The 7,421-nt window shown below is 33.8% G+C and overlaps 1 long non-coding RNA gene across 1 annotated transcript; it reads left to right on the top strand.

Annotated features, from left to right (window-relative positions):
- The first annotated feature begins 3,775 nt into the window (after window positions 1–3,775).
- LOC128280732 (uncharacterized) lies at window positions 3,776–5,167 on the top strand. The gene is made up of 2 exons (XR_008270859.1): window positions 3,776–3,806; window positions 4,957–5,167. It is a non-coding gene; the product is annotated as an uncharacterized LOC128280732 (long non-coding RNA).
- The last annotated feature ends 2,254 nt before the right edge of the window (window positions 5,168–7,421 follow it).

Genomic DNA, 7,421 nt, shown 5'->3' with positions numbered 1-7,421 from the left:
CTGTCAATAATAAAATGAATCTTAAGTATAGATGACCTAATAAATGAATGTTTTTAAAGTAACTCAAAGTACAACTACTATTTTTCTCTAAAATGTGTTTATTTAAGGTCTTCAAAAGTAGCATAAGTTAGCTTAGCCATTTCAGTGGCTAATGTAGCCTTCTTAATCTAGCCATAATGTTTAGGCTGGGTTAGGGAGGTTACGTTTGTAACAGCCTTTTTTGGGTCAGATTGGAATAGTGGTTTCGAGACTACGAATCCAAAGTAGAAATATTTATTTTATTATTTCTTTAAGGTCTACAGCATGATAGAATAATTTTGTGAATTTTGTTAAGAAATTTTATCGATTGAGTACTCAATTTGACTAGAAGGACTAAATTGCAGTAGGTGCAAAATTTGAGTTCTATAGGCTAAAGGTAGTAAATTTTATCAATTTTTAAATTGGAGATCCTTAAATGGTAATTAGACTATTATATTTTAGTATGGAAAAAAATAGACATGGCTAGGTAAAATTTTAAGGTTATGCATTAAGGGCATTTAGGTAATTTGTTAAATAAAGCCAAAATAACTAAATAAAAGATGTCATCTTCTTCAATTTAGTCCCTTATAGCCAAAATTTTGGGGGAGACCATAGCTAGGGTTTTGGGCAAGCTTTCAAGCTCGATTGTAAGTCCGTTCTTGTCTTGTTTTTAACGATTTTTATATTTTTTGAGATTGTTGTAATTTGATTTAGCTATTTCAAGGATTAATTTGAAGAACGATTAAAGTATAAAATTTGACCCATGATGAATATATGTGTATTTTGATGTTTGATGGTAGAAAATGCATGTTTGTTGTTTGTTAAATGACTTTTGTAAAGTGATTTTTGATAAAAACGTCAAAGAGGGACTTATTTGTAAAAGTCTATAAAATATATAGAAAAGTGTCAATAAATGAAAATTGTGGGTTGTTATGAGTATAAATAATATTCAACTAGGCTTGGGTTGTAATGAAATTGAATGAAATTCATTTTATGAGACTAGGGACTAAATTGTAAAATATTGAAAAGTTAGGGGCAAAAATGTAAATTTTTCCATAATTTTTTTTGGGCTAAATTGAATAATGTGATGATTAAATAAGTTAAATGTGGTGTTATAGATCAAGAAAAATGAAGTTCGGGTCTAGATTGGGGGAAAAACAAAGTAACAAACGAATAGATCCTTTTTGGCCGTTTTGTAACCGAGGTAAGTTCGTAGGTTAAATAAGCTTTACTTTTAATGTATTTTAAATGCTTTAATCTATGCATGAATTATGAAATTGACCTTACGGACACATTTGTCAACGATTTGGAAAGCGAGAAATCCCAATCGAACCTTAGGAATAGATTAGGATACAAGTGACATGTCACTAGGGTTTTATGTTATGTGATCCGGGTGCTGGTCCTATACGTTCTACCGGTGGCTAAGTATACTAGCGTATGTTGCAGTTACTTGACAGCTGGTGTGAGCAGCACCGAGTAGCTACATCTTGATTGACAGCTTGTGTGAGCAGGCCCGTTAATGGCTCGAGAGAGAGCATATATGTGATAAGAGATAGAGGTAGCAATGGCTACATATGTGGCACCTTGTGTGCAAGATTTCCCGAGTATCCGACATTATTATTTTGAGTGGTTCATTGGGTATGACAAAGATGAGAAAGTCTACGAAATTATTTCGAGATGGTACAGGTATATAATTAAAGCTTATGATTATTAATTCGTGAAATGATGATTTTAAGGTAAGTTTGTGATGGAAGTGATTTTGATCATGAGATTATGGAAAAATTACATTGCCTTATGTTATATTACTTGCATGTTAATGTATTGTAAAGTTTGCTTTTTTCTTTCATACGAGCTTATTAAGCTATATAGCTTACTTTGTTTTATTTTTCATGTTTTATAGTGTCACCAAGCTAGCTCGGGTCGAAGATGATCAGAGTTCACATCATACTATCAAACTGTTATTTTGGGTACCGATGATTTTAAACATTTTCAAAATATGGCATGTATAGGGACTTGGTCATTTTGTTATATGTGTCATTATGATTTGGCCAAATGTATTGGATTGTAATTGTCAAAGGCATAATGTGGTATTTGGCCATGTAACTTGGCTCATTTTGGTTGAATCGGATGTAAGCTTATATATATATATATATCTATATATACATGCATGTGCAATTATCTCTTGTGTGATGTGGTTTATAAATGCTTGGTAAATGGTTGAATGTGGCTTAATGGCTTTGATTGTTGAATGGTCAAGATTGGCTCATTGGTGTGCTAGGAAAACTAAGTAAAATCATCATTGATAAAAGTATTTGTGTTGGAACTTGTAGAATATGAGTTGATATGATTTGGTTTGACAAATTATGGTGTTATAAATGTGTTGAGTGTGGATAATGAAATGACATATTTTGGCCTTGTTTTGTCGATGTTTGGTTGCCTAAGTATAACATGATTTATGCCATTGAACTTGTGTGTGTAGATGGAAATGAGGGTGACAAATGGCTTGGTACATAGCCTTTATTTTGTCCACACGAATAGACACACGGGCGTGTGTCTAGGCCGTGTGTGACACACGGTCTGCGCCATGGGCATGTGTTTTGGCCGTGTGTCCCCCGCACCTTAATTTTGAGAAACAGAATGCCCAAAATTGAGCATATGAGGTGTGTGTCTCAGCCGTGTGAGGGACACAGCCTCAGGCGCGGGCGTATGTCCCGATCGTGTGAAGTCTACACCTATTTTATGAAAATTAAATTAACCACACGGCCTAGAACATGAGCATGTGACTTGGCTGTGTGACCTCAATTAGTTCATGTTTTACAAAACAGAGAGTTACACAGGTTAGGGACACAAGCGTGTGTGACTGCACGGCCTACCCATACGGGTGTGTCCCAAACCACACAGGTGTGTGACCCCTGTTCATAGCCAAAATTTGCTAAGTTTTGTAAAACTTTCTTAAGTGCTCGGTTTAGTCCCAAATCACTTTCGAAGAATGTTTTGGGCCTCGTAGGCTTGTATTAGAGACTCTATGATTGAATACATATGGTTTTAATTTGGATGCAAATTTATGGCTCGATTTGTATGTTTGCTTGTGATGTAAGTCCGGTAATACCTTGTATCCTTTTCTAGCGTTGAATACGGGTAAGAGGTGTTACAACATTTGTACTCTATCTACCAGTGCTGTATTTGTGTGTTGTTTGTTGCGTCATGATTGGTGAACTATTTGATTGTCCGGGTAAGTCTGTGATGATTTTGTTGAAGGGTTCACCTTGTTGCGAGGTATAGGTTTCTGGTTTTTAAGTCTTGGCCCAGTCATTGTGAGGAACCCATGAATCGATGTTTTCTGTTAGTAAGTTTTGTGAGGTAAATCCATCTGTTTGTATCCACTAGTAAAGGACTACAGGATATTGAAACCGATAGTTTTTGTTTGCGAACATGTGTTCACTATTCGATTTTAGTTAATTTCTTATTATTCGGTTAGCAATTAACCTAAGTCCCATGATTATTTAATGTAAGATTTACCTAGAATGGCTATGTTGGCCATATTAAGGTGGTGAGTTAGCTCTGCATGTTAGCCACGTGTTAGTTCTGTAAGAATTGTGAGCTATAAATATCAGTGAGACTTTTGTAAGGGGGCTTCTTATTTCCTTTCCTTTTACTTTGTTTTATACAGGTCACCTGTGTAAGGAAGAATTCTTCGTTGAAAAGGAACGAGCAAGTGTTTGAATGTTAGAATAAGGATGTGAGCATAGTGAAGGTCTTGGTGAAACCAACTTCATTGAAGTTATTCTGTGAGTATCTAGTTTATATTGATCTTCTCTGAGTTTCCTTCTATTTTGTGTATATTGCTAAATTTTGGTTGTTATAGTTTAGAATTTAGGTGAGATGTCTTCATAGATTGTTGTAAGCTCCTGCATGTGCTTGTATGTAACTTGAAATTGATACAACTTCCTCGGGGTGTAAACTCGGTATCCAAATATGATGAGCCACTGTAAGGCATGTTAGTTTCTAATCAGAATGACAGATGTGCTAGACCATTGATAGGGCATGCTAGTTTCTGACCAAGTGGGAGAATATCTTGGACCACTAGTAGGGCATGATAGTTGCTAACTAGGATGGTGGGCCACTGGTAGGGCATGATAGTTTCTAACCAGATTGACATGTATGATAAGCCACAGTAGGGTATGTTAGTTACTAACCAGATTGGCGTGAATGCCAGGTTTCTAGTAGGGCATGTTAGTTGCTAACCAACCTTGCATTATGGGTGTTGCCTATAGTAGGACATGTTAGTTGTTAACAATAGAAAATAGCTCTGAACTCATGGGAACACACATGTGTTCAAAAGGATAAGAATTGTGATATCTATTCTGATGTGTGATTATGGGATTCGAAGATTAACCTAAGTAAGGATAAGAAAAGAGTAATAAAATATGATTCTAGATGTGTTGCATGATATGCATATTTTATTGATATGAACTTTTTTAAGATTGAATGCTAAGTGGTAAATAATGTTTTTGTTCCCTTTTTGTTGTGTTGAGCCTATAGCGTACTTGTTAAGTGTTGTAGTTTGTGCATTAAAATCCGTTATAGTGGAGGAGAGCTCAGAAGAAAGGTAAGAGTAAATCTGGTGGTACGTTTGTGAGGAAAAATGGTAGTGTTGATAGAGTTTAAGTTTTGAGGGAAAAGTGTCAGCTCTGTTAATGTAAAAGTCTCTAAGGCTGTAAGGAAGAAAGTATATGCCTGTTATTAGAGTCCTCTTGGAAAGGCTATCCGCCATGGTTAAGTATCCACCCGAATGTCTTTACATGTAGTCGTTGATGTATTAGCTTATGTGTATGAACTTGCAGTTGTTTTTGTAATTCGTCATAAGGGTTGAGTTTCTATTTTCTGGAGCTCACTAAGTTCTTTCAAACTTACCCTTTTTTGTTTCCCCTTTTCCAGGTGGTATTTCATCATAGGATTGTTGAGGGGACTCAGCCAGAAAGGGCGACCTCTGCAGCGAGCTTTGTCTGTGTTAGTTTTGTTACATGCATATGTTCTTTTGGGGGTGGCATGTAATTCTATTTTGAATCTAAATCTGTATTACGTTTTTATTTAATTGTAGTTTCCCTTGAAAAGATTAGTTAAAGTTTTATGAATCATGATTTGTGAAGTGGTTTCTACTTGTATCCTCCAAATTGTTTCACATATTTTTGTTACTACTAGTACTGTATTTCCAAAGAAAGAATTTCAACTGAAAGTTTTAAACTCAATTATATTTATATTATGGCGCTTACTAGTTCGATTGCTTGTGTTTCAAAACTTTTTTGAGTTAATGCCCCAGTTAAATTGTTGTACGTTGAACTAAGTATAAGTTGCTTTCTGTGTAACACCTCCGTCGACCATTAGGGACCGAGGTGTTAGATCTTTAACAGTGCGGGATGTAGATAAATGGAGAAAAAATATTTTTTTTGTTATGATTTTTTTTCTATTAATGTCTAAATGTATCTGGATTAATATTTGTTTAATGTTATATATGTGATTTCTTTTGTTCTTGTTGCATAATTATTTTTGTCTTATACCTGTTTATTTAACTATTATTCTTTTTTTTGTTTTTGTTTTTTTATAAATATAATAGATTTTGAAGGTTGAAACAAAGAAGAGAGGAATGACAATCTTTTTCTTTTTGCTTCATTGCTTTTGTTTTTGAAAAGGTTTTATTGCCATGCTTTTTGAATTGTATTGCATATTTGCATCAACTTTGATTGTGTTTTATTCATTTAATGATCAATGTTGGTGTATCTCTTCTTTGATTTTTTATTTAGGATATCTTAATTTCAATAGCATAATTTCAAGTTTATACTTTTATGCATGTAATTGTCATAAGTCAACCTTTGGTTTTAGATTATATGTTTCCCGTGGTGGTTTATGTAAAGTCAAGCTTTAATTGTTGCATCTTTGTAGATCTTTGCATTTTAATATGAGCTTCAACTTGGATTAGCATTACTTTTTATGTTGTTTTCTTGAGCAATAAGAAAAATTAGAGCACATTGGGAAGCTTATTTTATATTTTATTTAATCAATCAAACTAGGGTTCTACACTCTCACCTGTGAGTTCAAGCCACAACCATATTTCAAGGCTTATATAGCCCTTTGAATATCCTACTAGTAAGCAAACCATTTGATAGTAGGATGAGCAAAATGCAATTGTATTAGAATTTTAGCTTATTGTGGTGGGTTAATCAATTCCTTAATTTCTTCATTTTTTTGTTGCATATGTAGGCAAAATCTTAATAATCCCTTCAATAATTAGTTCTTGAGAAGAGTCTCCTATAATAGCTCGATTTTATGCCTAGTAGGAATAGTGGTTTTGGAACCTCTATTCTAGGGTCAGAGAAATTATTTTAATGTTATTTTATGTGTTATAGCATGATTATATGAGTGCATGAAAATTTTGGTGAAATAATTTTAGCGATTTCATGCTTAATTGCGAAAAATGACTAAATCGCATAAAGGGAAAAAGTTGTGATTTGCTAGCTAAATATGTTAAATTGCTAGAGAACCATAATTGGGGGTGTTTAAAGTGCAAATAGACCCATTTTATAGGCTTGGCTTGCCATAGAGACAAATAAGAGTAGAAAAGTCAAAGTTAGGCGTAGTAAGTAGCTTAATTTTGACTAAAAATAAAACAAAAAGAAAAGGGATGTCTTCTTTTCATCTTTCTTCCTTTCTCCACTGAAAATACCAACAAAATAGGGGTTTTGAGAGTTCAAAATTTCAGCAACTTCCATCCGTTGCAAGTAAGTGATTTTGATTATCATTTTTGTTGATTTTTGTGTTTTTGGGAACCTTGTAGCATGAGCTAACTAAAGGGGGGCTATTGTGCAAAATGGATGAAAGTCTAGGGTTTTACCATGAGAGCATCTATGATATTTGCTGAAATTTTATGGAAGAAAATGAATCTTAGTTGTTTAATAAACAACTTTTGTGAAGTGGTGTTCATGAAAAACACCTAAAAAGGACTAGTTTGTAGTAATTGTAAAATAGATAGTAATATGGTGAAATAATGGAAATTTTGGGTTGCTATAAGAGTAAAAAAGGTTCTGCTAGGCTTAAGACATTAAAAAATTCGATAAAAATCAATTTTCGAGCCTAGGGGTAAAATGGTCATTTGTGAAAGTTTAGGGGCAAAATGGTCATTTTTCCAAAATTGTGAATTTTTTATTGTCTAAATTTATTTAGTGATTAAATGAGTGAATTTCATCATTTTAGATCAAGGAACCGAGATTTGGGCTTAAATAAAAAAGTACGAGGTTATAGACTAAAATGGCATAATTAGCCAAAATTGCATTCGAGGTAAGTTCATGTGATTAAATAAGCATGATATCCATGCTATTGTTAATATACTAGAAAATCTATCTTGCTAT

Source organism: Gossypium arboreum, chromosome 9, assembly GCF_025698485.1.
Source record: "Gossypium arboreum isolate Shixiya-1 chromosome 9, ASM2569848v2, whole genome shotgun sequence".
Taxonomy (NCBI): domain Eukaryota; kingdom Viridiplantae; phylum Streptophyta; class Magnoliopsida; order Malvales; family Malvaceae; genus Gossypium; species Gossypium arboreum.
This window is presented reverse-complemented; position numbering and strand designations above follow the sequence as displayed.